The sequence below is a fragment of the Pseudophryne corroboree genome, chromosome 6 (assembly GCF_028390025.1).
Source record: "Pseudophryne corroboree isolate aPseCor3 chromosome 6, aPseCor3.hap2, whole genome shotgun sequence".
Taxonomy (NCBI): domain Eukaryota; kingdom Metazoa; phylum Chordata; class Amphibia; order Anura; family Myobatrachidae; genus Pseudophryne; species Pseudophryne corroboree.
This window is the reverse complement of record NC_086449.1, coordinates 97,345,321-97,371,797: the sequence shown is the minus strand read 5'-3', so window position 1 is coordinate 97,371,797 and position 26,477 is coordinate 97,345,321. Positions and strand designations below refer to the sequence as shown.

General features: G+C 38.7%; 42 non-coding genes across 42 annotated transcripts; all 42 read right to left on the bottom strand.

The window, feature by feature from the left end:
• Window positions 1–74: 74 nt before the first annotated feature.
• TRNAH-GUG (transfer RNA histidin (anticodon GUG)) lies at window positions 75–146 on the bottom strand. The gene has a single exon. It is a non-coding gene; the product is annotated as a tRNA-His (tRNA).
• Window positions 147–1,322: 1,176 nt separating this feature from the next.
• TRNAR-ACG (transfer RNA arginine (anticodon ACG)) lies at window positions 1,323–1,395 on the bottom strand. The gene has a single exon. It is a non-coding gene; the product is annotated as a tRNA-Arg (tRNA).
• Window positions 1,396–1,826: 431 nt separating this feature from the next.
• On the bottom strand, window positions 1,827–1,898 carry TRNAH-GUG (transfer RNA histidin (anticodon GUG)). The gene has a single exon. It is a non-coding gene; the product is annotated as a tRNA-His (tRNA).
• Window positions 1,899–1,906: 8 nt separating this feature from the next.
• On the bottom strand, window positions 1,907–1,979 carry TRNAR-ACG (transfer RNA arginine (anticodon ACG)). The gene has a single exon. It is a non-coding gene; the product is annotated as a tRNA-Arg (tRNA).
• A 1,015-nt stretch (window positions 1,980–2,994) lies between these two features.
• TRNAH-GUG (transfer RNA histidin (anticodon GUG)) lies at window positions 2,995–3,066 on the bottom strand. The gene has a single exon. It is a non-coding gene; the product is annotated as a tRNA-His (tRNA).
• An 8-nt stretch (window positions 3,067–3,074) lies between these two features.
• TRNAR-ACG (transfer RNA arginine (anticodon ACG)) lies at window positions 3,075–3,147 on the bottom strand. Its single transcript has one exon. It is a non-coding gene; the product is annotated as a tRNA-Arg (tRNA).
• A 1,095-nt stretch (window positions 3,148–4,242) lies between these two features.
• On the bottom strand, window positions 4,243–4,315 carry TRNAL-AAG (transfer RNA leucine (anticodon AAG)). The gene has a single exon. It is a non-coding gene; the product is annotated as a tRNA-Leu (tRNA).
• Window positions 4,316–4,825: 510 nt separating this feature from the next.
• TRNAR-ACG (transfer RNA arginine (anticodon ACG)) lies at window positions 4,826–4,898 on the bottom strand. Its single transcript has one exon. It is a non-coding gene; the product is annotated as a tRNA-Arg (tRNA).
• Window positions 4,899–5,412: 514 nt separating this feature from the next.
• TRNAR-ACG (transfer RNA arginine (anticodon ACG)) lies at window positions 5,413–5,485 on the bottom strand. The gene has a single exon. It is a non-coding gene; the product is annotated as a tRNA-Arg (tRNA).
• Window positions 5,486–6,500: 1,015 nt separating this feature from the next.
• TRNAH-GUG (transfer RNA histidin (anticodon GUG)) lies at window positions 6,501–6,572 on the bottom strand. The gene has a single exon. It is a non-coding gene; the product is annotated as a tRNA-His (tRNA).
• Window positions 6,573–7,164: 592 nt separating this feature from the next.
• TRNAR-ACG (transfer RNA arginine (anticodon ACG)) lies at window positions 7,165–7,237 on the bottom strand. Its single transcript has one exon. It is a non-coding gene; the product is annotated as a tRNA-Arg (tRNA).
• Window positions 7,238–7,751: 514 nt separating this feature from the next.
• On the bottom strand, window positions 7,752–7,824 carry TRNAR-ACG (transfer RNA arginine (anticodon ACG)). The gene has a single exon. It is a non-coding gene; the product is annotated as a tRNA-Arg (tRNA).
• Window positions 7,825–8,335: 511 nt separating this feature from the next.
• On the bottom strand, window positions 8,336–8,408 carry TRNAR-ACG (transfer RNA arginine (anticodon ACG)). The gene has a single exon. It is a non-coding gene; the product is annotated as a tRNA-Arg (tRNA).
• A 431-nt stretch (window positions 8,409–8,839) lies between these two features.
• Window positions 8,840–8,911, bottom strand: TRNAH-GUG (transfer RNA histidin (anticodon GUG)). Its single transcript has one exon. It is a non-coding gene; the product is annotated as a tRNA-His (tRNA).
• Window positions 8,912–8,919: 8 nt separating this feature from the next.
• TRNAR-ACG (transfer RNA arginine (anticodon ACG)) lies at window positions 8,920–8,992 on the bottom strand. Its single transcript has one exon. It is a non-coding gene; the product is annotated as a tRNA-Arg (tRNA).
• Window positions 8,993–10,087: 1,095 nt separating this feature from the next.
• On the bottom strand, window positions 10,088–10,160 carry TRNAL-AAG (transfer RNA leucine (anticodon AAG)). Its single transcript has one exon. It is a non-coding gene; the product is annotated as a tRNA-Leu (tRNA).
• Window positions 10,161–10,590: 430 nt separating this feature from the next.
• Window positions 10,591–10,662, bottom strand: TRNAH-GUG (transfer RNA histidin (anticodon GUG)). Its single transcript has one exon. It is a non-coding gene; the product is annotated as a tRNA-His (tRNA).
• An 8-nt stretch (window positions 10,663–10,670) lies between these two features.
• Window positions 10,671–10,743, bottom strand: TRNAR-ACG (transfer RNA arginine (anticodon ACG)). Its single transcript has one exon. It is a non-coding gene; the product is annotated as a tRNA-Arg (tRNA).
• A 1,095-nt stretch (window positions 10,744–11,838) lies between these two features.
• On the bottom strand, window positions 11,839–11,911 carry TRNAR-ACG (transfer RNA arginine (anticodon ACG)). The gene has a single exon. It is a non-coding gene; the product is annotated as a tRNA-Arg (tRNA).
• A 1,095-nt stretch (window positions 11,912–13,006) lies between these two features.
• Window positions 13,007–13,079, bottom strand: TRNAR-ACG (transfer RNA arginine (anticodon ACG)). Its single transcript has one exon. It is a non-coding gene; the product is annotated as a tRNA-Arg (tRNA).
• A 1,095-nt stretch (window positions 13,080–14,174) lies between these two features.
• Window positions 14,175–14,247, bottom strand: TRNAL-AAG (transfer RNA leucine (anticodon AAG)). Its single transcript has one exon. It is a non-coding gene; the product is annotated as a tRNA-Leu (tRNA).
• Window positions 14,248–14,677: 430 nt separating this feature from the next.
• TRNAH-GUG (transfer RNA histidin (anticodon GUG)) lies at window positions 14,678–14,752 on the bottom strand. Its single transcript has one exon. It is a non-coding gene; the product is annotated as a tRNA-His (tRNA).
• An 8-nt stretch (window positions 14,753–14,760) lies between these two features.
• TRNAR-ACG (transfer RNA arginine (anticodon ACG)) lies at window positions 14,761–14,833 on the bottom strand. The gene has a single exon. It is a non-coding gene; the product is annotated as a tRNA-Arg (tRNA).
• A 1,095-nt stretch (window positions 14,834–15,928) lies between these two features.
• On the bottom strand, window positions 15,929–16,001 carry TRNAR-ACG (transfer RNA arginine (anticodon ACG)). Its single transcript has one exon. It is a non-coding gene; the product is annotated as a tRNA-Arg (tRNA).
• A 511-nt stretch (window positions 16,002–16,512) lies between these two features.
• Window positions 16,513–16,585, bottom strand: TRNAR-ACG (transfer RNA arginine (anticodon ACG)). The gene has a single exon. It is a non-coding gene; the product is annotated as a tRNA-Arg (tRNA).
• Window positions 16,586–17,085: 500 nt separating this feature from the next.
• TRNAR-ACG (transfer RNA arginine (anticodon ACG)) lies at window positions 17,086–17,158 on the bottom strand. The gene has a single exon. It is a non-coding gene; the product is annotated as a tRNA-Arg (tRNA).
• Window positions 17,159–17,669: 511 nt separating this feature from the next.
• Window positions 17,670–17,742, bottom strand: TRNAR-ACG (transfer RNA arginine (anticodon ACG)). Its single transcript has one exon. It is a non-coding gene; the product is annotated as a tRNA-Arg (tRNA).
• A 511-nt stretch (window positions 17,743–18,253) lies between these two features.
• TRNAR-ACG (transfer RNA arginine (anticodon ACG)) lies at window positions 18,254–18,326 on the bottom strand. The gene has a single exon. It is a non-coding gene; the product is annotated as a tRNA-Arg (tRNA).
• Window positions 18,327–18,838: 512 nt separating this feature from the next.
• On the bottom strand, window positions 18,839–18,911 carry TRNAR-ACG (transfer RNA arginine (anticodon ACG)). Its single transcript has one exon. It is a non-coding gene; the product is annotated as a tRNA-Arg (tRNA).
• A 1,577-nt stretch (window positions 18,912–20,488) lies between these two features.
• On the bottom strand, window positions 20,489–20,560 carry TRNAR-GCG (transfer RNA arginine (anticodon GCG)). Its single transcript has one exon. It is a non-coding gene; the product is annotated as a tRNA-Arg (tRNA).
• An 8-nt stretch (window positions 20,561–20,568) lies between these two features.
• TRNAR-ACG (transfer RNA arginine (anticodon ACG)) lies at window positions 20,569–20,641 on the bottom strand. Its single transcript has one exon. It is a non-coding gene; the product is annotated as a tRNA-Arg (tRNA).
• Window positions 20,642–21,061: 420 nt separating this feature from the next.
• TRNAH-GUG (transfer RNA histidin (anticodon GUG)) lies at window positions 21,062–21,133 on the bottom strand. The gene has a single exon. It is a non-coding gene; the product is annotated as a tRNA-His (tRNA).
• An 8-nt stretch (window positions 21,134–21,141) lies between these two features.
• Window positions 21,142–21,214, bottom strand: TRNAR-ACG (transfer RNA arginine (anticodon ACG)). Its single transcript has one exon. It is a non-coding gene; the product is annotated as a tRNA-Arg (tRNA).
• A 1,084-nt stretch (window positions 21,215–22,298) lies between these two features.
• On the bottom strand, window positions 22,299–22,371 carry TRNAL-AAG (transfer RNA leucine (anticodon AAG)). Its single transcript has one exon. It is a non-coding gene; the product is annotated as a tRNA-Leu (tRNA).
• Window positions 22,372–22,801: 430 nt separating this feature from the next.
• TRNAH-GUG (transfer RNA histidin (anticodon GUG)) lies at window positions 22,802–22,876 on the bottom strand. The gene has a single exon. It is a non-coding gene; the product is annotated as a tRNA-His (tRNA).
• An 8-nt stretch (window positions 22,877–22,884) lies between these two features.
• On the bottom strand, window positions 22,885–22,957 carry TRNAR-ACG (transfer RNA arginine (anticodon ACG)). The gene has a single exon. It is a non-coding gene; the product is annotated as a tRNA-Arg (tRNA).
• A 1,015-nt stretch (window positions 22,958–23,972) lies between these two features.
• Window positions 23,973–24,044, bottom strand: TRNAH-GUG (transfer RNA histidin (anticodon GUG)). Its single transcript has one exon. It is a non-coding gene; the product is annotated as a tRNA-His (tRNA).
• An 8-nt stretch (window positions 24,045–24,052) lies between these two features.
• TRNAR-ACG (transfer RNA arginine (anticodon ACG)) lies at window positions 24,053–24,125 on the bottom strand. The gene has a single exon. It is a non-coding gene; the product is annotated as a tRNA-Arg (tRNA).
• Window positions 24,126–24,635: 510 nt separating this feature from the next.
• TRNAR-ACG (transfer RNA arginine (anticodon ACG)) lies at window positions 24,636–24,708 on the bottom strand. The gene has a single exon. It is a non-coding gene; the product is annotated as a tRNA-Arg (tRNA).
• A 511-nt stretch (window positions 24,709–25,219) lies between these two features.
• TRNAR-ACG (transfer RNA arginine (anticodon ACG)) lies at window positions 25,220–25,292 on the bottom strand. Its single transcript has one exon. It is a non-coding gene; the product is annotated as a tRNA-Arg (tRNA).
• A 500-nt stretch (window positions 25,293–25,792) lies between these two features.
• Window positions 25,793–25,865, bottom strand: TRNAR-ACG (transfer RNA arginine (anticodon ACG)). The gene has a single exon. It is a non-coding gene; the product is annotated as a tRNA-Arg (tRNA).
• Window positions 25,866–26,376: 511 nt separating this feature from the next.
• TRNAR-ACG (transfer RNA arginine (anticodon ACG)) lies at window positions 26,377–26,449 on the bottom strand. Its single transcript has one exon. It is a non-coding gene; the product is annotated as a tRNA-Arg (tRNA).
• Window positions 26,450–26,477: the final 28 nt, after the last annotated feature.

Sequence of the window (26,477 nt, the reverse complement as noted above, 5' to 3'; positions counted from 1 at the left end):
ATCTGCTTAGTTTCTTCAATTGTCCTTACCTTCAATATTGTAAAGAAATCGATGTGTGAGAAATAAAATGAAAATGCCGTGACCTGGATTCGAACCAGGGTTGCTGCGGCCACAACGCAGAGTACTAACCACTATACGATCACGGCAACTTAAATGAGCTAGGTAGGAGTCGAACCTACAATCTTCTGCTCCGTAGTCAGACGCGTTATCCATTGCGCCACTGGCCCAGCTGCCTTATGCTTCTTGGAGTGTTCATCATGTTTTTGAACCTGTTTCAAGCTTTGATGGTTATTGAAGTATATACAGAATCAAAGTCTGAGAGTTGACTGTACACTTGCTGCAGGGCTTATTTCCCATAAACATCTCACAAACAATTTTCTTTGTGACTGCAAAATGATCTTTTCAGCCTGTGATGAAGTTGCTCAGAGTCCATTCATTTGAGTTTCCTGTATTCAGGAATTTATGTCAGCTTTCCAGATTTCAAGAAAATGATTCACAAAGAAATGATCAAGAAATGATTCAAAGTATAGAAAGATAGCTTCACAATAAGCAGTAAAGACAAATTGTGCAAGCACATTCAAAGAATCTACTTAGTTTCTTCAATTGTCCTTACCTTCAATATTGTAAAGAAATGGATGTGTGAGAAATAAAATGAAAATTCCGTGACCCGGAATCGAACCTGGGTTGCTGCGGCCAGAACGCAGAGTACTAACCACTATACGATAACGGCAACTTAAACGAGCCAGGTAGGAGTTGAACCTTCAATCTTCTGATCTGTAGTCAGACGCCTTATCCATTGCGCCACTGGCCCAGCTGTCTTATGTTACTTGGAGTGTTCATCATGTTTTTGAACCTGTTTCAAGCTTTGATGGTTATTCAAGTATATACAGAATCAAATTTTGAGAGTTGACTGTACAATTGCTGCAGGGCTTATTTCCCATAAACATCTCACAAACAATTTTCTTTGTGACTGCAAAATGATCTTTACAGCCTGTGATGAACTTGCTCAGAGTCCATTCATTTGAGTTTCCTGTATTCAGGAATTTATGTCAGCTTTCCAGATTTCAAGAAAATGATTCACAAAGAAATGATCAAGAAATGATTCAAAGTATGGAAAGATAGCTTCACAATAAGCAGTAAAGACAAATTGTGCAAGCACATTCAAAGAATCTGCTTAGTTTCTTCAATTGTCCTTACCTTCAATATTGTAAAGAAATGGATGTGTGAGAAATAAAATGAAAATGCCGTGACCCGGATTCAAACCAGGGATGCTGCGGCCACAACGCAGAGTACTAACCACTATACGATCACCGCAACTTAAACGAACCAGGTAGGAGTTGAATCTACAATCTTCTGATCCGTAGTCAGACGCGTTATCCATTGCGCCACTGGCCCAGATGTCTTATGCCACATGGAGTGTTCATCATGTTTTTGAACCTGTTTCAAGCTTTGATGGTTATTGAAGTATATACAGAATCAAATTTTGAGAGTTGACTGTACACTTGCTGCAGGGCTTATTTCCCATAAACATCTCACAAACAATTTTCTTTGTGACTGCAAAATGATCTTTTCAGCCTGTGATGAACTTGCTCAGAGTCCATTCATTTGAGTTTCCTGTATTCAGGAATTTATGTCAGCTTTCCAGATTTCAAGAAAATGATTCACAAAGAAATGATCAAGAAATGATTCAAAGTATGGAAAGATAGCTTCACAATAAGCAGTAAAAACAAATTGTGCAAGCACATTCAAAGAATCTGCTTAGTTTCTTCAATTGTCCTTACCTTCAATATTGTAAAGAAATCGATGTGTGAGAAATAAAATTAAAATGCCGTGACCCGGATTCGAACCAGGGTTGCTGCGGCCACAACGCAGAGTACTAACCACTATACGATCACGGCAACATAAACAAGCCAGGTAGGAGTCGAACCTACAATCTTCTGATCCGTAGTCAGACGCGTTATCCATTGCGCCACTGGCCCAGCTGCCTTATGCTTTTTGGAGTGTTCATCATGTTTTTGAACCTGTTTCAAGCTTTGATGGTTATTGAAGTATATACAGAATCAAAGTCTGAGAGTTGACTGTACACTTGCTGCAGGGCTTATTTCCCATAAACATCTCACAAACAATTTTCTTTGTGACTGCAAAATGATCTTTTCAGCCTGTGATGAAGTTGCTCAGAGTCCATTCATTTGAGTTTCCTGTATTCAGGAATTTATGTCAGCTTTCCAGATTTCAAGAAAATGATTCACAAAGAAATGATCAAGAAATGATTCAAAGTATGGAAAGATAGCTTCACAATAAGCAGTAAAGACAAATTGTGCAAGCACATTCAAAGAATCTACTTAGTTTCTTCAATTGTCCTTACCTTCAATATTGTAAAGAAATGGATGTGTGAGAAATAAAATTAAAATGCCGTGACCCAGATTCGAACCGGGGTTGCTGCGGCCACAACGCAGAGTACTAACCACTATACGATCACGGCAACTTAAACGAGCCAGGTAGGAGTTGAACCTTCAATCTTCTGATCTGTAGTCAGACGCCTTATCCATTGCGCCACTGGCCCAGCTGTCTCATGTCACTTGGAGTGTTCATCATGTTTTTGAACCTGTTTCAAGCTTTGATGGTTATTCAAGTATATACAGAATCAAATTTTGAGAGTTGACTGTACAATTGCTGCAGGGCTTATTTCCCATAAACATCTCACAAACAATTTTCTTTGTGACTGCAAAATGATCTTTACAGACTGTGATGAACTTGCTCAGAGTCCATTCATTTGAGTTTCCTGTATTCAGGAATTTATGTCAGCTTTCCAGATTTCAAGAAAATGATTCACAAAGAAATGATCAAGAAATGATTCAAAGTATGGAAAGATAGCTTCACAATAAGCAGTAAAGACAAATTGTGCAAGCACATTCAAAGAATCTGCTTAGTTTCTTCAATTGTCCTTACCTTCAATATTGTAAAGAAATCGATGTGTGAGAAATAAAATTAAAATGCCGTGACCCGGATTCGAACCAGGGTTGCTGCGGCCACAACGCAGAGTACTAACCACTATACGATCACGGCAACATAAACAAGCCAGGTAGGAGTCGAACCTACAATCTTCTGATCCGTAGTCAGACGCGTTATCCATTGCGCCACTGGCCCAGCTGCCTTATGCTTTTTGGAGTGTTCATCATGTTTTTGAACCTGTTTCAAGCTTTGATGGTTATTGAAGTATATACAGAATCAAAGTCTGAGAGTTGACTGTACACTTGCTGCAGGGCTTATTTCCCATAAACATCTCACAAACAATTTTCTTTGTGACTGCAAAATGATCTTTTCAGCCTGTGATGAAGTTGCTCAGAGTCCATTCATTTGAGTTTCCTGTATTCAGGAATTTATGTCAGCTTTCCAGATTTCAAGAAAATGATTCACAAAGAAATGATCAAGAAATGATTCAAAGTATGGAAAGATAGCTTCACAATAAGCAGTAAAGACAAATTGTGCAAGCACATTCAAAGAATCTACTTAGTTTCTTCAATTGTCCTTACCTTCAATATTGTAAAGAAATGGATGTGTGAGAAATAAAATTAAAATGCCGTGACCCAGATTCGAACCGGGGTTGCTGCGGCCACAACGCAGAGTACTAACCACTATACGATCACGGCAACTTAAACGAGCCAGGTAGGAGTTGAACCTTCAATCTTCTGATCTGTAGTCAGACGCCTTATCCATTGCGCCACTGGCCCAGCTGTCTCATGTCACTTGGAGTGTTCATCATGTTTTTGAACCTGTTTCAAGCTTTGATGGTTATTCAAGTATATACAGAATCAAATTTTGAGAGTTGACTGTACAATTGCTGCAGGGCTTATTTCCCATAAACATCTCACAAACAATTTTCTTTGTGACTGCAAAATGATCTTTACAGACTGTGATGAACTTGCTCAGAGTCCATTCATTTGAGTTTCCTGTATTCAGGAATTTATGTCAGCTTTCCAGATTTCAAGAAAATGATTCACAAAGAAATGATCAAGAAATGATTCAAAGTATGGAAAGATAGCTTCACAATAAGCAGTAAAGACAAATTGTGCAAGCACATTCAAAGAATCTGCTTAGTTTCTTCAATTGTCCTTACCTTCAATATTGTAAAGAAATGGATGTGTGAGAAATAAAATGAAAATGCTGTGACCCGGATTCAAACCTGGATTGATGCAGCTACAACGAAGAGTACTAACCACTATACAATCACGGAAACTTAAACGAGCCAGGTAAGAGTTGAACCTACAATCTTCTGATCCTTAGTCAGACGCGTTATCCATTGCGCCACTGGCCCAGCTGTCTTATGCCACTTGGAGTGTTTATCATGTTTTTAAACTATTTCAAGCTTTGATGGTTTTTGAAGTATATACAGAATCAAATTTTGAGAGTTGACTGTACACTTGCTGCAGGGCTTATTTCCCATAAACATCTCACAAACAATTTTCTTTGTGACTGCAAAATGATCTTTTCAGCCTGTGATGAACTTGCTCAGAGTCAATTCATTTGAGTTTCCTGTATTCAGGAATTTATGTCAGCTTTCCAGATTTCAAGAAAATGATTCACAAAGAAATGATCAAGAAATGATTCAAAGAATGGAAAGATAGCTTCACAATAAGCAGTAAAGACAAATTGTGCAAGCACATTCAAAGAATCTGCTTAGTTTCTTCAATTGTCCTTACCTTCAATATTGTAAAGAAATGGATGTGTGAGAAATAAAATGAAAATGCCGTGACCCGGATTCGAACCAGGGTTGCTGCGGCCACAACGCAGAGTACTAACCACTATACGATCATAGCAACTTAAACGAACCAGGTAGGAGTCGAACCTACAATCTTCTGATCCGTAGTCAGACGCGTTATCCATTGCGCCACTGGCCCAGATGTCTTATGCCACTTGGAGTGTTCATCATGTTTTTGAACCTGTTTCAAGCTTTGATGGTTATTGAAGTATATACAGAATCAAATTTTGAGAGTTGACTGTACACTTGCTGCAGGGCTTATTTCCCATAAACATCTCACAAACAATTTTCTTTGTGACTGCAAAATGATCTTTTCAGCCTGTGATGAACTTGCTCAGAGTCCATTCATTTGAGTTTCCTGTATTCAGGAATTTATGTCAGCTTTCCAGATTTCAAGAAAATGATTCACAAAGAAATGATCAAGAAATGATTCAAAGTATGGAAAGATAGCTTCACAATAAGCAGTAAAGACAAATTGTGCAAGCACAATCAAAGAATCTGCTTAGTTTCTTCAATTGTCCTTACCTTCAATATTGTAAAGAAATCGATGTGTGAGAAATAAAATGAAAATGCCGTGACCCGGATTCGAACCAGGGTTGTTGCTGCGGCCACAACGCAGAGTACTAACCATTATACGATCACGGCAACTTAAACGAGCCAGGTAGGAGTCGAACCTACAATCTTCTGATCCGTAGTCAGACGCGTTATCCATTGCGCCACTGGCCCAGCTGCCTTATGTTTCTTGGAGTGTTCATCATGTTTTTGAACCTGTTTCAAGCTTTGATGGTTATTGAAGTATATACAGAATCAAAGTCTGAGAGTTGACTGTACACTTGCTGCAGGGCTTATTTCCCATAAACATCTCACAAACAATTTTCTTTGTGACTGCAAAATGATCTTTTCAGCCTGTGATGAAGTTGCTCAGAGTCCATTCATTTGAGTTTCCTGTATTCAGGAATTTATGTCAGCTTTCCAGATTTCAAGAAAATGATTCACAAAGAAATGATCAAGAAATGATTCAAAGTATGGAAAGATAGCTTCACAATAAGCAGTAAAGACAAATTGTGCAAGCACATTCAATGAATCTACTTAGTTTATTCAATTGTCCTTACCTTCAATATTGTAAAGAAATGGATGTGTGAGAAATAAAATGAAAATGCCGTGACCCAGATTCGAACCAGGGTTGCTGCGGCCACAACGCAGAGTACTAACCACTATACGATCACGGCAACTTAAACGAGCCAGGTAGGAGTTGAACCTTGAATCTTCTGATCAGTAGTCAGACGCCTTATCCATTGCGCCACTGGCCCAGCTTTCTTATGCCACTTGGAGTGTTCATCATGTTTTTGAACCTGTTTCAAGCTTTGATGGTTATTGAAGTATATACAGAATCAAATTTTGAGAGTTGACTGTACACTTGCTGCAGGGCTTATTTCCCATAAACATCTCACAAACAATTTTCTTTGTGACTGCAAAATTATCTTTTCAGCCTGTGATGAACTTGCTCAGAGTCCATTCATTTGAGTTTCCTGTATTCAGGAATTTATGTCAGCTTTCCAGATTTCAAGAAAATGATTCACAAAGAAATGATCAAGAAATGATTCAAAGTATGGAAAGATAGCTTCACAATAAGCAGTAAAGACAAATTGTGCAAGCACATTCAAAGAATCTGCTTAGTTTCTTCAATTGTCCTTACCTTCAATATTGTAAAGAAATCGATGTGTGAGAAATAAAATGAAAATGCCGTGACCTGGATTCGAACCAGGGTTGCTGCGGCCACAGCGCAGAGTACTAACCACTATACGATCACGGCAACTTAAACGAGCCAGGTAGGAGTTGAACCTTGAATCTTCTGATCAGTAGTCAGACGCCTTATCCATTGCGCCACTGGCCCAGCTTTCTTATGCCACTTGGAGTGTTCATCATGTTTTTGAACCTGTTTCAAGCTTTGATGGTTATTGAAGTATATACAGTATCAAATTTTGAGAGTTGACTGTACACTTGCTGCAGGGCTTATTTCCCATAAACATCTCACAAACAATTTTCTTTGTGACTGCAAAATGATCTTTTCAGCCTGTGATGAACTTGCTCAGAGTCAATTCATTTGAGTTTCCTGTATTCAGGAATTTATGTCAGCTTTCCAGATTTCAAGAAAATGATTCACAAAGAAATGATCAAGAAATGATTCAAAGAATGGAAAGATAGCTTCACAATAAGCAGTAAAGACAAATTGTGCAAGCACATTCAAAGAATCTGCTTAGTTTCTTCAATTGTCCTTACCTTCAATATTGTAAAGAAATGGATGTGTGAGAAATAAAATGAAAATACCGTGACCCGGATTCGAACCAGGGTTGCTGCGGCCACAACGCAGAGTACTAACCACTATACGATCACAGCAACTTAAACGAACCAGGTAGGAGTCGAACCTACAATCTTCTGATCCGTAGTCAGACGCGTTATCCATTGCGCCACTGGCCCAGATGTCTTATGCCACTTGGAGTGTTCATCATGTTTTTGAACCTGTTTCAAGCTTTGATGGTTATTGAAGTATATACAGAATCAAATTTTGAGAGTTGACTGTACACTTGCTGCAGGGCTTATTTCCCATAAACATCTCACAAACAATTTTCTTTGTGACTGCAAAATGATCTTTTCAGCCTGTGATGAACTTGCTCAGAGTCCATTCATTTGAGTTTCCTGTATTCAGGAATTTATGTCAGCTTTCCAGATTTCAAGAAAATGATTCACAAAGAAATGATCAAGAAATGATTCAAAGTATGGAAAGATAGCTTCACAATAAGCAGTAAAGACAAATTGTGCAAGCACATTCAAAGAATCTGCTTAGTTTCTTCAATTGTCCTTACCTTCAATATTGTAAAGAAATCGATGTGTGAGAAATAAAATGAAAATGCCGTGACCCGGATTCGAACCAGGGTTGTTGCTGCGGCCACAACGCAGAGTACTAACCATTATACGATCACGGCAACTTAAACGAGCCAGGTAGGAGTCGAACCTACAATCTTCTGATCCGTAGTCAGACGCGTTATCCATTGCGCCACTGGCCCAGCTGCCTTAGGTCTCTTGGAGTGTTCATCATGTTTTTGAACCTGTTTCAAGCTTTGATGGTTATTGAAGTATATACAGAATCAAAGTCTGAGAGTTGACTGTACACTTGCTGCAGGGCTTATTTCCCATAAACATCTCACAAACAATTTTCTTTGTGACTGCAAAATGATCTTTTCAGCCTGTGATGAAGTTGCTCAGAGTCCATTCATTTGAGTTTCCTGTATTCAGGAATTTATGTCAGCTTTCCAGATTTCAAGAAAATGATTCACAAAGAAATGATCAAGAAATGATTCAAAGTATGGAAAGATAGCTTCACAATAAGCAGTAAAGACAAATTGTGCAAGCACATTCAAAGAATCTGCTTAGTTTCTTCAATTGTCCTTACCTTCAATATTGTAAAGAAATGGATGTGTGAGAAATAAAATGAAAATGCCGTGACCCGGATTCAAACCAGGGTTGCTGCGGCCACAACGCAGAGTACTAACCACTATACAATCACGGCAACTTAAACGAACCAGGTAGGAGTTGAATCTACAATCTTCTGATCCGTAGTCAGACGCGTTATCCATTGCGCCACTGGCCCAGATGTTTTATGCCACTTGGAGTGTTCATCATGTTTTTGAACCTGTTTCAAGCTTTGATGGTTATTGAAGTATATACAGAATCAAATTTTGAGAGTTGACTGTACACTTGCTGCAGGGCTTATTTCCCATAAACATCTCACAAACAATTTTCTTTGTGACTGCAAAATGATCTTTTCAGCCTGTGATGAACTTGCTCAGAGTCCATTCATTTGAGTTTCCCGTATTCAGGAATTTATGTCAGCTTTCCAGATTTCAAGAAAATGATTCACAAAGAAATGATCAAGAAATGATTCAAAGTATGGAAAGATAGCTTCACAATAAGCAGTAAAGACAAATTGTGCAAGCACATTCAAAGAATCTGCTTAGTTTCTTCAATTGTCCTTACCTTCAATATTGTAAAGAAATCGATGTGTGAGAAATAAAATGAAAATGCCGTGACCTGGATTCGAACCAGGGTTGCTGCAGCCACAACGCAGAGTACTAACCACTATACGATCACGGCAACTTAAACGAGCCAGGTAGGAGTCGAACCTACAATCTTCTGATCCGTAGTCAGACGCGTTATCCATTGCGCCACTGGCCCAGCTGCCTTATGCTTTTTGGAGTGTTCATCATGTTTTTGAACCTGTTTCAAGCTTTGATGGTTATTGAAGTATATACAGAATCAAAGTCTGAGAGTTGACTGTACACTTGCTGCAGGGCTTATTTCCCATAAACATCTCACAAACAATTTTCTTTGTGACTGCAAAATGATCTTTTCAGCCTGTGATGAAGTTGCTCAGAGTCCATTCATTTGAGTTTCCTGTATTCAGGAATTTATGTCAGCTTTCCAGATTTCAAGAAAATGATTCACAAAGAAATGATCAAGAAATGATTCAAAGTATGGAAAGATAGCTTCACAATAAGCAGTAAAGACAAATTGTGCAAGCACATTCAAAGAATCTACTTAGTTTCTTCAATTGTCCTTACCTTCAATATTGTAAAGAAATGGATGTGTGAGAAATAAAATTAAAATGCCGTGACCCAGATTCGAACCGGGGTTGCTGCGGCCACAACGCAGAGTACTAACCACTATACGATCACGGCAACTTAAACGAGCCAGGTAGGAGTTGAACCTTCAATCTTCTGATCTGTAGACAGACGCCTTATCCATTGCGCCACTGGCCCAGCTGTCTTATGTCACTTGGAGTGTTCATCATGTTTTTGAACCTGTTTCAAGCTTTGATGGTTATTCAAGTATATACAGAATCAAATTTTGAGAGTTGACTGTACAATTGCTGCAGGGCTTATTTCCCATAAACATCTCACAAACAATTTTCTTTGTGACTGCAAAATGATCTTTACAGACTGTGATGAACTTGCTCAGAGTCCATTCATTTGAGTTTCCTGTATTCAGGAATTTATGTCAGCTTTCCAGATTTCAAGAAAATGATTCACAAAGAAATGATCAAGAAATGATTCAAAGTATGGAAAGATAGCTTCACAATAAGCAGTAAAGACAAATTGTGCAAGCACATTCAAAGAATCTGCTTAGTTTCTTCAATTGTCCTTACCTTCAATATTGTAAAGAAATGGATGTGTGAGAAATAAAATGAAAATGCTGTGACCCGGATTCAAACCTGGATTGATGCAGCTACAACGAAGAGTACTAACCACTATACAATCACGGAAACTTAAACGAGCCAGGTAAGAGTTGAACCTACAATCTTCTGATCCTTAGTCAGACGCGTTATCCATTGCGCCACTGGCCCAGCTGTCTTATGCCACTTGGAGTGTTCATCATGTTTTTGAACTATTTCAAGCTTTGATGGTTATTGAAGTATATACAGAATCAAATTTTGAGAGTTGACTGTACACTTGCTGCAGGGCTTATTTCCCATAAACATCTCACAAACAATTTTCTTTGTGACTGCAAAATGATCTTTTCAGCCTGTGATGAACTTGCTCAGAGTCCATTCATTTGAGTTTCCTGTATTCAGGAATTTATGTCAGCTTTCCAGATTTCAAGAAAATGATTCACAAAGAAATGATCAAGAAATGATTCAAAGTATGGAAAGATAGCTTCACAATAAGCAGTAAAGACAAATTGTGCAAGCACATTCAAAGAATCTGCTTAGTTTCTTCAATTGTCCTTACCTTCAATATTGTAAAGAAATCGATGTGTGAGAAATAAAATGAAAATGCCGTGACCTGGATTCGAACCAGGGTTGCTGCGGCCACAACGCAGAGTACTAACCACTATACGATCACGGCAACTTAAACGAGCCAGGTAGGAGTCGAACCTACAATCTTCTGATCCGTAGTCAGGCGCGTTATCCATTGCGCCACTGGCCCAGCTGCCTTATTCCTCTTGGAGTGTTCATCATGTTTTTGAACCTGTTTCAAGCTTTGATGGTTATTGAAGTATATACAGAATCAAAGTCTGAGAGTTGACTGTACACTTGCTGCAGGGCTTATTTCCCATAAACATCTCACAAACAATTTTCTTTGTGACTGCAAAATGATCTTTTCAGCCTGTGATGAAGTTGCTCAGAGTCCATTCATTTGAGTTTCCTGTATTCAGGAATTTATGTCAGCTTTCCAGATTTCAAGAAAATGATTCACAAAGAAATGATCAAGAAATGATTCAAAGTATGGAAAGATAGCTTCACAATAAGCAGTAAAGACAAATTGTGCAAGCACATTCAAAGAATCTACTTAGTTTATTCAATTGTCCTTACCTTCAATATTGTAAAGAAATGGATGTGTGAGAAATAAAATGAAAATGCTGTGACCCAGATTCGAACCAGGGTTGCTGCGGCCACAACGCAGAGTACTAACCACTATACGATCACGGCAACTTAAACGAGCCAGGTAGGAGTTGAACCTTCAATCTTCTGATCAGTAGTCAGACGCCTTATCCATTGCGCCACTGGCCCAGCTGTCTTATGCCACTTGGAGTGTTCATCATGTTTTTGAACCTGTTTCAAGCTTTGATGGTTATTGAAGTATATACAGAATCAAATTTTGAGAGTTGACTGTACACTTGCTGCAGGGCTTATTTCCCATAAACATCTCACAAACAATTTTCTTTGTGACTGCAAAATGATCTTTTCAGCCTGTGATGAACTTGCTCAGAGTCCATTCATTTGAGTTTCCTGTATTCAGGAATTTATGTCAGCTTTCCAGATTTCAAGAAAATGATTCACAAAGAAATGATCAAGAAATGATTCAAAGTATGGAAAGATAGCTTCACAATAAGCAGTAAAGACAAATTGTGCAAGCACATTCAAAGAATCTGCTTAGTTTCTTCAATTGTCCTTACCTTCAATATTGTAAAGAAATCGATGTGTGAGAAATAAAATGAAAATGCCGTGACCTGGATTTGAACCAGGGTTGCTGCAGCCACAACGCAGAGTACTAACCACTATACGATCACGGCAACTTAAACGAGCCAGGTAGGAGTCGAACCTACAATCTTCTGATCCGTAGTCAGACGCGTTATCCATTGCGCCACTGGCCCAGCTGCCTTATGCTTCTTGGAGTGTTCATCATGTTTTTGAACCTGTTTCAAGCTTTGATGGTTATTGAAGTATATACAGAATCAAAGTCTGAGAGTTGACTGTACACTTGCTGCAGGGCTTATTTCCCATAAACATCTCACAAACAATTTTCTTTGTGACTGCAAAATGATCTTTTCAGCCTGTGATGAAGTTGCTCAGAGTCCATTCATTTGAGTTTCCTGTATTTAGGAATTTATGTCAGCTTTCCAGATTTCAAGAAAATGATTCACAAAGAAATGATCAAGAAATGATTCAAAGTATGGAAAGATAGCTTCACAATAAGCAGTAAAGACAAATTGTGCAAGCACATTCAAAGAATCTACTTAGCTTCTTCAATTGTCCTTACCTTCAATATTGTAAAGAAATGGATGTGTGAGAAATAAAATGAAAATTCCGTGACCCGGATTCGAACCTGGGTTGCTGCAGCCACAACGCAGAGTACTAACCACTATACGATAACGGCAACTTAAACGAGCCAGGTAGGAGTTGAACCTTCAATCTTCTGATCTGTAGTCAGACGCCTTATCCATTGCGCCACTGGCCCAGCTGTCTTATGTCACTTGGAGTGTTCATCATGTTTTTGAACCTGTTTCAAGCTTTGATGGTTATTCAAGTATATACAGAATCAAATTTTGAGAGTTGACTGTACAATTGCTGCAGGGCTTATTTCCCATAAACATCTCACAAACAATTTTCTTTGTGACTGCAAAATGATCTTTACAGCCTGTGATGAACTTGCTCAGAGTCCATTCATTTGAGTTTCCTGTATTCAGGAATTTATGTCAGCTTTCCAGATTTCAAGAAAATGATTCACAAAGAAATGATCAAGAAATGATTCAAAGTATGGAAAGATAGCTTCACAATAAGCAGTAAAGACAAATTGTGCAAGCACATTCAAAGAATCTGCTTAGTTTCTTCAATTGTCCTTACCTTTAATATTGTAAAGAAATGGATGTGTGAGAAATAAAATGAAAATGCCGTGACCCGGATTCATACCAGGGTTGCTGCGGCCACAACGCAGAGTACTAACCACTATACGATCACGGCAACTTAAACGAACCAGGTAGGAGTTGAATCTACAATCTTCTGATCCGTAGTCAGACGCGTTATCCATTGCGCCACTGGCCCAGATGTCTTATGCCACTTGGAGTGTTCATCATGTTTTTGAACCTGTTTCAAGCTTTGATGGTTATTGAAGTATATACAGAATCAAAGTCTGAGAGTTGACTGTACACTTGCTGCAGGGCTTATTTCCCATAAACATCTCACAAACAATTTTCTTTGTGACTGCAAAATGATCTTTTCAGCCTGTGATGAAGTTGCTCAGAGTCCATTCATTTGAGTTTCCTGTATTCAGGAATTTATGTCAGCTTTCCAGATTTCAAGAAAATGATTCACAAAGAAATGATCAAGAAATGATTCAAAGTATGGAAAGATAGCTTCACAATAAGCAGTAAAGACAAATTGTGCAAGCACATTCAAAGAATCTACTTAGTTTCTTCAATTGTCCTTACCTTCAATATTGTAAAGAAATGGATGTGTGAGAAATAAAATTAAAATGCCGTGACCCAGATTCGAACCGGGGTTGCTGCGGCCACAACGCAGAGTACTAACCACTATACGATCACGGCAACTTAAACGAGCCAGGTAGGAGTTGAACCTTCAATCTTCTGATCTGTAGTCAGACGCCTTATCCATTGCGCCACTGGCCCAGCTGTCTTATGTCACTTGGAGTGTTCATCATGTTTTTGAACCTGTTTCAAGCTTTGATGGTTATTCAAGTATATACAGAATCAAATTTTGAGAGTTGACTGTACAATTGCTGCAGGGCTTATTTCCCATAAACATCTCACAGACAATTTTCTTTGTGACTGCAAAAAGATCTTTACAGCCTGTGATGAACTTGCTCAGAGTCCATTCATTTGAGTTTCCTGTATTCAGGAATTTATGTCAGCTTTCCAGATTTCAAGAAAATGATTCACAAAGAAATGATCAAGAAATGATTCAAAGTATGGAAAGATAGCTTCACAATAAGCAGTAAAGACAAATTGTGCAAGCACATTCAAAGAATCTGCTTAGTTTCTTCAATTGTCCTTACCTTCAATATTGTAAAGAAATGGATGTGTGAGAAATAAAATGAAAATGCTGTGACCCGGATTCAAACCTGGATTGATGCAGCTACAACGAAGAGTACTAACCACTGTACAATCACGGAAACTTAAACGAGCCAGGTAAGAGTTGAACCTACAATCTTCTGATCCTTAGTCAGACGCGTTATCCATTGCGCCACTGGCCCAGCTGTTTTATGCCACTTGGAGTGTTCATCATGTTTTTGAACTATTTCAAGCTTTGATGGTTATTGAAGTATATACAGAATCAAATTTTGAGAGTTGACTGTACACTTGCTGCAGGGCTTATTTCCCATAAACATCTCACAAACAATTTTCTTTGTGACTGCAAAATGATCTTTTCAGCCTGTGATGAACTTGCTCAGAGTCCATTCATTTGAGTTTCCTGTATTCAGGAATTTATGTCAGCTTTCCAGATTTCAAGAAAATGATTCACAAAGAAATGATCAAGAAATGATTCAAAGTATGGAAAGATAGCTTCACAATAAGCAGTAAAGACAAATTGTGCAAGCACATTCAAAGAATCTGCTTAGTTTCTTCAATTGTCCTTACCTTCAATATTGTAAAGAAATCGATGTGTGAGAAATAAAATGAAAATGCCGTGACCTGGATTCGAACCAGGGTTGTTGCTGCGGCCACAACGCAGAGTACTAACCACTATACGATCACGGCAACTTAAACGAGCCAGGTAGGAGTCGAACCTACAATCTTCTGATCCGTAGTCAGACGCGTTATCCATTGCGCCACTGGCCCAGCTGCCTTATGTCTCTTGGAGTGTTCATCATGTTTTTGAACCTGTTTCAAGCTTTGATGGTTATTGAAGTATATACAGAATCAAAGTCTGAGAGTTGACTGTACACTTGCTGCAGGGCTTATTTCCCATAAACATCTCACAAACAATTTTCTTTGTGACTGCAAAATGATCTTTTCAGCCTGTGATGAAGTTGCTCAGAGTCCATTCATTTGAGTTTCCTGTATTCAGGAATTTATGTCAGCTTTCCAGATTTCAAGAAAATGATTCACAAAGAAATGATCAAGAAATGATTCAAAGTATGGAAAGATAGCTTCACAATAAGCAGTAAAGACAAATTGTGCAAGCACATTCAAAGAATCTACTTAGTTTATTCAATTGTCCTTACCTTCAATATTGTAAAGAAATGGATGTGTGAGAAATAAAATGAAAATGCCGTGACCCAGATTCGAACCAGGGTTGCTGCGGCCACAACGCAGAGTACTAACCACTATACGATCACGGCAACTTAAACGAGCCAGGTAGGAGTCGAACTTACAATCTGCTGATCCGTAGTCAGACGCTTTATCCATTGCGCCACTGGCCCAGCTGTCTTATGCCACTTGGAGTGTTCATCATGTTTTTGAACCTGTTTCAAGCTTTGATGGTTATTGAAGTATATACAGAATCAAATTTTGAGAGTTGACTGTACACTTGCTGCAGGGCTTATTTCCCGTAAACATCTCACAAACAACTTTCTTTGTGACTGCAAAATGATCTTTTCAGCCTGTGATGAACTTGCTCAGAGTCAATTCATTTGAGTTTCCTGTATTCAGGAATTTATGTCAGCTTTCCAGATTTCAAGAAAATGATTCACAAAGAAATGATCAAGAAATTATTCAAAGTATGGAAAGATAGCTTTACAATAAGCAGTAAAGACAAATTGTGCAAGCACATTCAAAGAATCTGCTTAGTTTCTTCAATTGTCCTTACCTTCAATATTGTAAAGAAATGGATGTGTGAGAAATAAAATGAAAATGCCGTGACCCGGATTCAAACCAGTGTTGCTGCGGCCACAACGCAGAGTACTAACCACTATACGATCACGGCAACTTAAACGAACCAGGTAGGAGTCGAACCTACAATCTTCTTATCCGTAGTCAGACGCGTTATCCATTGCGCCACTGGCCCAGATGTCTTATGTCACTTGGAGTGTTCATCATGTTTTTGAACCTGTTTCAAGCTTTGATGGTTATTGAAGTATATACAGAATCAAATTTTGAGAGTTGACTGTACACTTGCTGCAGGGCTTATTTCCCATAAACATCTCACAAACAATTTTCTTTGTGACTGCAAAATGATCTTTTCAGCCTGTGATGAACTTGCTCAGAGTCCATTCATTTGAGTTTCCTGTATTCAGGAATTTATGTCAGCTTTCCAGATTTCAAGAAAATGATTCACAAAGAAATGATCAAGAAATGATTCAAAGTATGGAAAGATAGCTTTACAATAAGCAGTAAAGACAAATTGTGCAAGCACATTCAAAGAATCTGCTTAGTTTCTTCAATTGTCCTTACCTTCAGTATTGTAAAGAAATGGATGTGTGAGAAATAAAATGAAAATGCTGTGACCTGGATTCGAACCAGGGTTGCTGCGGCCACAACGCAGAGTACTAACCACTATACGATCACGGCAACTTAAACGAGCCAGGTAGGAGTCAAACCTACAATCTTCTGATCCGTAGTCAGACGCGTTATCCATTGCGCCACTGGCCCAGCTGCTTTATGCCACTTGGAGTGTTCATCATGTTTCTGAACCTGTTTCAAGCTTTGATGGTTATTGAAGTATATACAGAATCAAAGTCTGAGAGTTGACTGTACACTTGCTGCAGGGCTTATTTCCCATAAACATCTCACAAACTATTTTTTTTGTGACTGCAAAATGATCTTTTCAGCCTGTGATGAACTTGCTCAGAGTCCATTCATTTTAGTTTCCTGTATTCAGGAATTTATGTCAGCTTTCCAGATTTCAAGAAAAAGATTCACAAAGAAATGATTCAAAGTATGGAAAGATAGCTTCACAATAAGCAGTAAAGACAAATTGTGCAAGCACATTCAAAGAATCTGCTTAGTTTCTTCAATTGTCCTTACCTTCAATATTGTAAAGAAATGGATGTGTGAGAAATAAAATGAAAATGCCGTGACCCGGATTCGAACCGGGGTTGCTGCAGCCACAACGCAGAGTACTAACCACTATACGATTACAGCAACTTAAACGAGCCAGGTAGGAGTCGATCCTACAATCTTCTGATCCGTAGTCAGACGCGTTATCCATTGCGCCACTGGCCCAGCTGTCTTATGCCACTTGGAGTGTTCATCATGTTTTTGAACCTGTTTCAAGCTTAGATGGTTGTTGAAGTATATACAGAATCAAATTTTGAGAGTTGACTGTACACTTGCTGCAGGGCTTATTTCCCATAAACATCTCACAAACAATTTTCTTTGTGACTGCAAAATGATCTTTTCAGCCTGTGATGAACTTGCTCAGAGTCCATTCATTTGAGTTTCCTGTATTCAGGAATTTATGTCAGCTTTCCAGATTTCAAGAAAATGATTCACAAAGAAATGATCAAGAAATGATTCAAAGTATGGAAAGATAGCTTCACAATAAGCAGTAAAGACAAATTGTGCAAGCACATTCAAAGAATCTGCTTAGTTTCTTCAATTGTCCTTACCTTCAATATTGTAAAGAAATGGATGTGTGAGAAATAAAATGAAAATGCCGTGACCCAGATTCAAACCAGGGTTGCTGCGGCCACAACGCAGAGTACTAACCACTATACGATCACGGCAACTTAAATGAACCAGGTAGGAGTTGAACCTACAATCTTCTGATCCGTAGTCAGACGCGTTATCCATTGCACCACTGGCCCAGATGTCTTATGTCACTTGGAGTGTTCATCATGTTTTTGAACCTGTTTCAAGCTTTGATGGTTATTGAAGTATATACAGAATCAAATTTTGAGAGTTGACTGTACACTTGCTGCAGGGCTTATTTCCCATAAACATCTCACAAACAATTTTCTTTGTGACTGCAAAATGATCTTTTCAGCCTGTGATGAACTTGCTCAGAGTCCATTCATTTTAGTTTCCTGTATTCAGGAATTTATGTCAGCTTTCCAGATTTCAAGAAAATGATTTACAAAGAAATGATCAAGAAATGATTCAAAGTATGGAAAGATAGCTTCACAATAAGCAGTAAAGACAAATTGTGCAAGCACATTCAAAGAATCTGCTTAGTTTCTTCAATTGTCCTTACCTTCAGTATTGTAAAGAAATGGATGTGTGAGAAATAAAATGAAAATGCCGTGACCTGGATTTGAACCGGGGTTGCTGCGGCCACAACGTAGAGTACGAACCACTATACGATCATTGCAACTTAAACGAGCCAGGTAGGAGTCGAACCTACAATCTTCTGATCCGTAGTCAGACGCGTTATCCATTTCGCCACTGGCCCAGCTGCCTTATGCCTCTTGGAGTGTTCATCATGTTTTTGAACCTGTTTCAAGCTTTGATGGTTATTGAAGTATATACAGAATCAAAGTCTGAGAGTTGACTGTACACTTGCTGCAGGGCTTATTTCCCATAAACATCTCACAAACAATTTTTTTTTGTGACTGCAAAATGATCTTTTCAGCCTGTGATGAACTTGCTCAGAGTCAATTCATTTGAGTTTCCTGTATTCAGGAATTTATGTCAGCTTTCCAGATTTCAAGAAAATGATTCACAAAGAAATGATCAAGAAATGATTCAAAGTATGGAAAGATAGCTTTACAATAAGCAGTAAAGACAAATTGTGCAAGCACATTCAAAGAATCTGCTTAGTTTCTTCAATTGTCCTTACCTTCAATATTGTAAAGAAATGGATGTGTGAGAAATAAAATGAAAATGCCGTGACCCGGATTCAAACCAGGGTTGCTGCGGCCACAACACAGAGTACTAACCACTATACGATCACGGCAACTTAAACGAACCAGGTAGGAGTCGAACCTACAATCTTCTGATCCGTAGTCAGACGCGTTATCCATTGCGCCACTGGCCCAGATGTCTCGTGTCACTAGGAGTGTTCATCATGTTTTTGAACCTGTTTCAAGCTTTGATGGTTATTGAAGTATATACAGAATCAAATTTTGAGAGTTGACTGTACACTTGCTGCAGGGCTTATTTCCCATAAACATCTCACAAACAATTTTCTTTGTGACTGCAAAATGATCTTTTCAGCCTGTGATGAACTTGCTCAGAGTCCATTCATTTGAGTTTCCGGTATTCAGGAATTTATGTCAGCTTTCCAGATTTCAAGAAAATGATTCACAAAGAAATGATCAAGAAATGATTCAAAGTATGGAAAGATAGCTTCACAATAAGCAGTATAGACAAATTGTGCAAGCACATTCAAAGAATCTGCTTAGTTTCTTCAATTGTCCTTACCTTCAGTATTGTAAAGAAATGGATGTGTGAGAAATAAAATGAAAATGCCGTGACCTGGATTCGAACCGGGGTTGCTGCGGCCACAACGCAGAGTACTAACCACTATACGATCACGGCAACTTAAACAAGCCAGGTAGGAGTCGAACCTACAATCTTCTGATCCGTAGTCAGACGCGTTATCCATAGCACCACTGGCCCAGCTGCCTTATGCCACTTGGAGTGTTCATCATGTTTTTGAACCTGTTTCAAGCTTTGATGGTTATTGAAGTATATACAGAATCAAAGTCTGAGAGTTGACTGTACACTTGCTGCAGGGCTTATTTCCCATAAATATCTCACAAACAATTTTTTTTGTGACTGCAAAATGATCTTTTCAGCCTGTGATGAACTTGCTCAGAGTCCATTCATTTAAGTTTCCTGTATTAAGGAATTTATGTCAGCTTTCCAGATTTCAAGAAAAAGATTCACAAAGAAATGATTCAAAGTATGGAAAGATAGCTTCACAATAAGCAGTAAAGACAAATTGTGCAAGCACATTCAAAGAATCTGCTTAGTTTCTTCAATTGTCCTTACCTTCAATATTGTAAAGAAATGGATGTGTGAGAAATAAAATGAAAATGCTGTGACCTGGATTCGAACCAGGGTTGCTGCGGCCACAACGCAGAGTACTAACCACTATACGATCACGGCAACTTAAACGAGCCAGGTAGGTGTCGAACCTACAATCTTCTGATCTGTAGTCAGACGCGTTATCCATAGCACCACTGGCCCAGCTGCCTTATGCCACTTGGAGTGTTCATCATGTTTTTGAACCTGTTTCAAGCTTTGATGGTTATTGAAGTATATACAGAATCAAAGTCTGAGAGTTGACTGTACACTTGCTGCAGGGCTTATTTCCCATAAACATCTCACAAACATTTTTTTTTGTGACTGCAAAATGATCTTTTCAGCCTGTGATGAACTTGCTCAGAGTCCATTCATTTTAGTTTCCGGTATTCAGGAATTTATGTCAGCTTTCCAGATTTCAAGAAAATGATTCACAAAGAAATGATTCAAAGTATGGAAAGATAGCTTCACAATAAGCAGTAAAGACAAATTGTGCAAGCACATTCAAAGAATCTGCTTAGTTTCTTCAATTGTCCTTACCTTCAATATTGTAAAGAAATGGTTGTGTGAGAAATAAAATGAAAATGCCGTGACCCGGATTCGAACCGGGGTTGCTGCGGCCGCAACGCAGAGTACTAACCACTATACGATCACGGCAACTTAAACGAGCCAGGTAGGAGTCGATCCTACAATCTTCTGATCCGTAGTCAGACGCGTTATCCATTGCGCCACTGGCCCAGCTGTCTTATGCCACTTGGAGTGTTCATCATGTTTTTGAACCTGTTTCAAGCTTTGATGGTTATTGAAGTATATACAGAATCAAAGTCTGAGAGTTGACTGTACACTTGCTGCAGGGCTTATTTCCCATAAACATCTCACAAACAATTTTTTTTGTGACTGCAAAATGATCTTTTCAGCCTGTGATGAACTTGCTCAGAGTCCATTCATTTAAGTTTCCTGTATTCAGGAATTTATGTCAGCTTTCCAGATTTCAAGAAAAAGATTCACAAAGAAATGATTCAAAGTATGGAAAGATAGCTTCACAATAAGCAGTAAAGACAAATTGTGCAAGCACATTCAAAGAATCTGCTTAGTTTCTTCAATTGTCCTTACCTTCAATATTGTAAAGAAATGGATGTATGAGAAATAAAATGAAAATGCCGTGACCCGGATTCGAACCGGGGTTGCTGCGGCCACAACGCAGAGTACTAACCACTATACGATCACGGCAACTTAAACGAGCCAGGTAGGAGTCGATCCTACAATCTTCTGATCCGTAGTCAGACGCGTTATCCATTGCGCCACTGGCCCAGCTGTCTTATGCCACTTGGAGTGTTCATCATGTTTTTGAACCTGTTTCAAGCTTAGATGGTTGTTGAAGTTTATACAGAATCAAATTTTGAGAGTTGACTGTACACTTGCTGCAGGGCTTATTTCCCATAAACATCTCACAAACAATTTTCTTTGTGACTGCAAAATGATCTTTTCAGCCTGTGATGAACTTGCTCAGAGTCCATTCATTTGAGTTTCCGGTATTCAGGATTTTATGTCAGCTTTCCAGATTTCAAGAAAATGATTCACAAAGAAATGATTCAAAGTATGGAAAGATAGCTTCACAATAAGCAGTAAAGACAAATTGTGCAAGCACATTCAAAGAATCTGCTTAGTTTCTTCAATTGTCCTTACCTTCAGTATTGTAAAGAAATGGATGTGTGAGAAATAAAATGAAAATGCCGTGACCTGGATTCGAACCGGGGTTGCTGCGGCCACAACGCAGAGTATTAACCACTATACGATCACGGCAACTTAAACAAGCCAGGTAGGAGTCGAACCTACAATCTTCTGATCCGTAGTCAGACGCGTCATCCATAGCACCACTGGCCCAGCTGCCTTATGCCACTTGGAGTGTTCATCATGTTTTTGAACCTGTTTCAAGCTTTGATGGTTATTGAAGTATATACAGAATCAAAGTCTGAGAGTTGACTGTACACTTGCTGCAGGGCTTATTTCCCATAAACATCTCACAGACAATTTTCTTTGTGACTGCAAAAAGATCTTTACAGCCTGTGATGAACTTGCTCAGAGTCCATTCATTTGAGTTTCCTGTATTCAGGAATTTATGTCAGCTTTCCAGATTTCAAGAAAATGATTCACAAAGAAATGATCAAGAAATGATTCAAAGTATGGAAAGATAGCTTCACAATAAGCAGTAAAGACAAATTGTGCAAGCACATTCAAAGAATCTGCTTAGTTTCTTCAATTGTCCTTACCTTCAATATTGTAAAGAAATGGATGTGTGAGAAATAAAATGAAAATGCTGTGACCCGGATTCAAACCTGGATTTATGCAGCTACAACGAAGAGTACTAACCACTATACAATCACGGAAACTTAAACGAGCCAGGTAAGAGTTGAACCTACAATCTTCTGATCCTTAGTCAGACGCGTTATCCATTGCGCCACTGGCCCAGCTGTTTTATGCCACTTGGAGTGTTCATCATGTTTTTGAACTATTTCAAGCTTTGATGGTTATTGAAGTATATACAGAATCAAATTTTGAGAGTTGACTGTACACTTGCTGCAGGGCTTATTTCCCATAAACATCTCACAAACAATTTTCTTTGTGACTGCAAAATGATCTTTTCAGCCTGTGATGAACTTGCTCAGAGTCCATTCATTTGAGTTTCCTGTGTTCAGGAATTTATGTCAGCTTTCCAGATTTCAAGAAAATGATTCACAAAGAAATGATCAAGAAATGATTCAAAGTATGGAAAGATAGCTTCACAATAAGCAGTAAAGACAAATTGTGCAAGCACATTCAAAGAATCTGCTTAGTTTCTTCAATTGTCCTTACCTTCAATATTGTAAAGAAATCGATGTGTGAGAAATAAAATGAAAATGCCGTGACCTGGATTCGAACCAGGGTTGTTGCTGCGGCCACAACGCAGAGTACTAACCACTATACGATCACGGCAACTTAAACGAGCCAGGTAGGAGTCGAACCTACAATCTTCTGATCCGTAGTCAGACGCGTTATCCATTGCGCCACTGGCCCAGCTGCCTTATGTCTCTTGGAGTGTTCATCATGTTTTTGAACCTGTTTCAAGCTTTGATGGTTATTGAAGTATATACAGAATCAAAGTCTGAGAGTTGACTGTACACTTGCTGCAGGGCTTATTTCCCATAAACATCTCACAAACAATTTTCTTTGTGACTGCAAAATGATCTTTTCAGCCTGTGATGAAGTTGCTCAGAGTCCATTCATTTGAGTTTCCTGTATTCAGGAATTTATGTCAGCTTTCCAGATTTCAAGAAAATGATTCACAAAGAAATGATCAAGAAATGATTCAAAGTATGGAAAGATAGCTTCACAATAAGCAGTAAAGACAAATTGTGCAAGCACATTCAAAGAATCTACTTAGTTTATTCAATTGTCCTTACCTTCAATATTGTAAAGAAATGGATGTGTGAGAAATAAAATGAAAATGCCGTGACCCAGATTCGAACCAGGGTTGCTGCGGCCACAACGCAGAGTACTAACCACTATACGATCACGGCAACTTAAACGAGCCAGGTAGGAGTCGAACTTACAATCTGCTGATCCGTAGTCAGACGCTTTATCCATTGCGCCACTGGCCCAGCTGTCTTATGCCACTTGGAGTGTTCATCATGTTTTTGAACCTGTTTCAAGCTTTGATGGTTATTGAAGTATATACAGAATAAAATTTTGAGAGTTGACTGTACACATGCTGCAGGGCTTATTTCCCATAAACATCTCACAAACAATTTTCTTTGTGACTGCTAAATGATCTTTTCAGCCTGTGATGAACTTGCTCAGAGTCAATTCATTTGAGTTTCCTGTATTCAGGAATTTATGTCAGCTTTCCAGATTTCAAGAAAATGATTCACAAAGAAATGATCAAGAAATGATTCAAAGTATGGAAAGATAGCTTCACAATAAGCAGTAAAGACAAATTGTGCAAGCACATTCAAAGAATCTGCTTAGTTTCTTCAATTGTCCTTACCTTCAATATTGTAAAGAAATGGATGTATGAGAAATAAAATGAAAATGCCGTGACCCGGATTCGAACCGGGGTTGCTGCGGCCACAACGCAGAGTACTAACCACTATACGATCACGACAACTTAAACGAGCCAGGTAGGAGTCGAACCTACAATCTTCTGATCCGTAGTCAGACGCGTTATCCATTGCGCCACTGGCCCAGCTGTCTTATGCCACTTGGAGTGTTCATCATGTTTTTGAACTATTTCAAGCTTTGATGGTTATTGAAGTATATACAGAATCAAATTTTGAGAGTTGACTGTACACTTGCTGCAGGGCTTATTTCCCGTAAACATCTCACAAACAACTTTCTTTGTGACTGCAAAATGATCTTTTCAGCCTGTGATGAACTTGCTCAGAGTCAATTCATTTGAGTTTCCTGTATTCAGGAATTTATGTCAGCTTTTCAGATTTCAAGAAAATGATTCACAAAGAAATGATCAAGAAATTATTCAAAGTATGGAAAGATAGCTTTACAATAAGCAGTAAAGACAAATTGTGCAAGCACATTCAAAGAATCTGCTTAGTTTCTTCAATTGTCCTTACCTTCAATATTGTAAAGAAATGGATGTGTGAGAAATAAAATGAAAATGCCGTGACCCGGATTCAAACCAGTGTTGCTGCGGCCACAACGCAGAGTACTAACCACTATACGATCACGGCAACTTAAACGAACCAGGTAGGAGTCGAACCTACAATCTTCTTATCCGTAGTCAGACGCGTTATCCATTGCGCCACTGGCCCAGATGTCTTATGTCACTTGGAGTGTTCATCATGTTTTTGAACCTGTTTCAAGCTTTGATGGTTATTGAAGTATATACAGAATCAAATTTTGAGAGTTGACTGTACACTTGCTGCAGGGCTTATTTCCCATAAACATCTCACAAACAATTTTCTTTGTGACTGCAAAATGATCTTTTCAGCCTGTGATGAACTTGCTCAGAGTCCATTCATTTGAGTTTCCTGTATTCAGGAATTTATGTCAGCTTTCCAGATTTCAAGAAAATGATTCACAAAGAAATGATCAAGAAATGATTCAAAGTATGGAAAGATAGCTTTACAATAAGCAGTAAAGACAAATTGTGCAAGCACATTCAAAGAATCTGCTTAGTTTCTTCAATTGTCCTTACCTTCAGTATTGTAAAGAAATGGATGTGTGAGAAATAAAATGAAAATGCTGTGACCTGGATTCGAACCAGGGTTGCTGCGGCCACAACGCAGAGTACTAACCACTATACGATCACGGCAACTTAAACGAGCCAGGTAGGAGTCAAACCTACAATCTTCTGATCCGTAGTCAGACGCGTTATCCATTGCGCCACTGGCCCAGCTGCTTTATGCCACTTGGAGTGTTCATCATGTTTCTGAACCTGTTTCAAGCTTTGATGGTTATTGAAGTATATACAGAATCAAAGTCTGAGAGTTGACTGTACACTTGCTGCAGGGCTTATTTCCCATAAACATCTCACAAACTATTTTTTTTGTGACTGCAAAATGATCTTTTCAGCCTGTGATGAACTTGCTCAGAGTCCATTCATTTTAGTTTCCTGTATTCAGGAATTTATGTCAGCTTTCCAGATTTCAAGAAAAAGATTCACAAAGAAATGATTCAAAGTATGGAAAGATAGCTTCACAATAAGCAGTAAAGACAAATTGTGCAAGCACATTCAAAGAATCTGCTTAGTTTCTTCAATTGTCCTTACCTTCAATATTGTAAAGAAATGGATGTGTGAGAAATAAAATGAAAATGCCGTGACCCGGATTCGAACCGGGGTTGCTGCAGCCACAACGCAGAGTACTAACCACTATACGATTACAGCAACTTAAACGAGCCAGGTAGGAGTCGATCCTACAATCTTCTGATCCGTAGTCAGACGCGTTATCCATTGCGCCACTGGCCCAGCTGTCTTATGCCACTTGGAGTGTTCATCATGTTTTTGAACCTGTTTCAAGCTTAGATGGTTGTTGAAGTATATACAGAATCAAATTTTGAGAGTTGACTGTACACTTGCTGCAGGGCTTATTTCCCATAAACATCTCACAAACAATTTTCTTTGTGACTGCAAAATGATCTTTTCAGCCTGTGATGAACTTGCTCAGAGTCCATTCATTTGAGTTTCCTGTATTCAGGAATTTATGTCAGCTTTCCAGATTTCAAGAAAATGATTCACAAAGAAATGATCAAGAAATGATTCAAAGTATGGAAAGATAGCTTCACAATAAGCAGTAAAGACAAATTGTGCAAGCACATTCAAAGAATCTGCTTAGTTTCTTCAATTGTCCTTACCTTCAATATTGTAAAGAAATGGATGTGTGAGAAATAAAATGAAAATGCCGTGACCCAGATTCAAACCAGGGTTGCTGCGGCCACAACGCAGAGTACTAACCACTATACGATCACGGCAACTTAAATGAACCAGGTAGGAGTTGAACCTACAATCTTCTGATCCGTAGTCAGACGCGTTATCCATTGCACCACTGGCCCAGATGTTTTATGTCACTTGGAGTGTTCA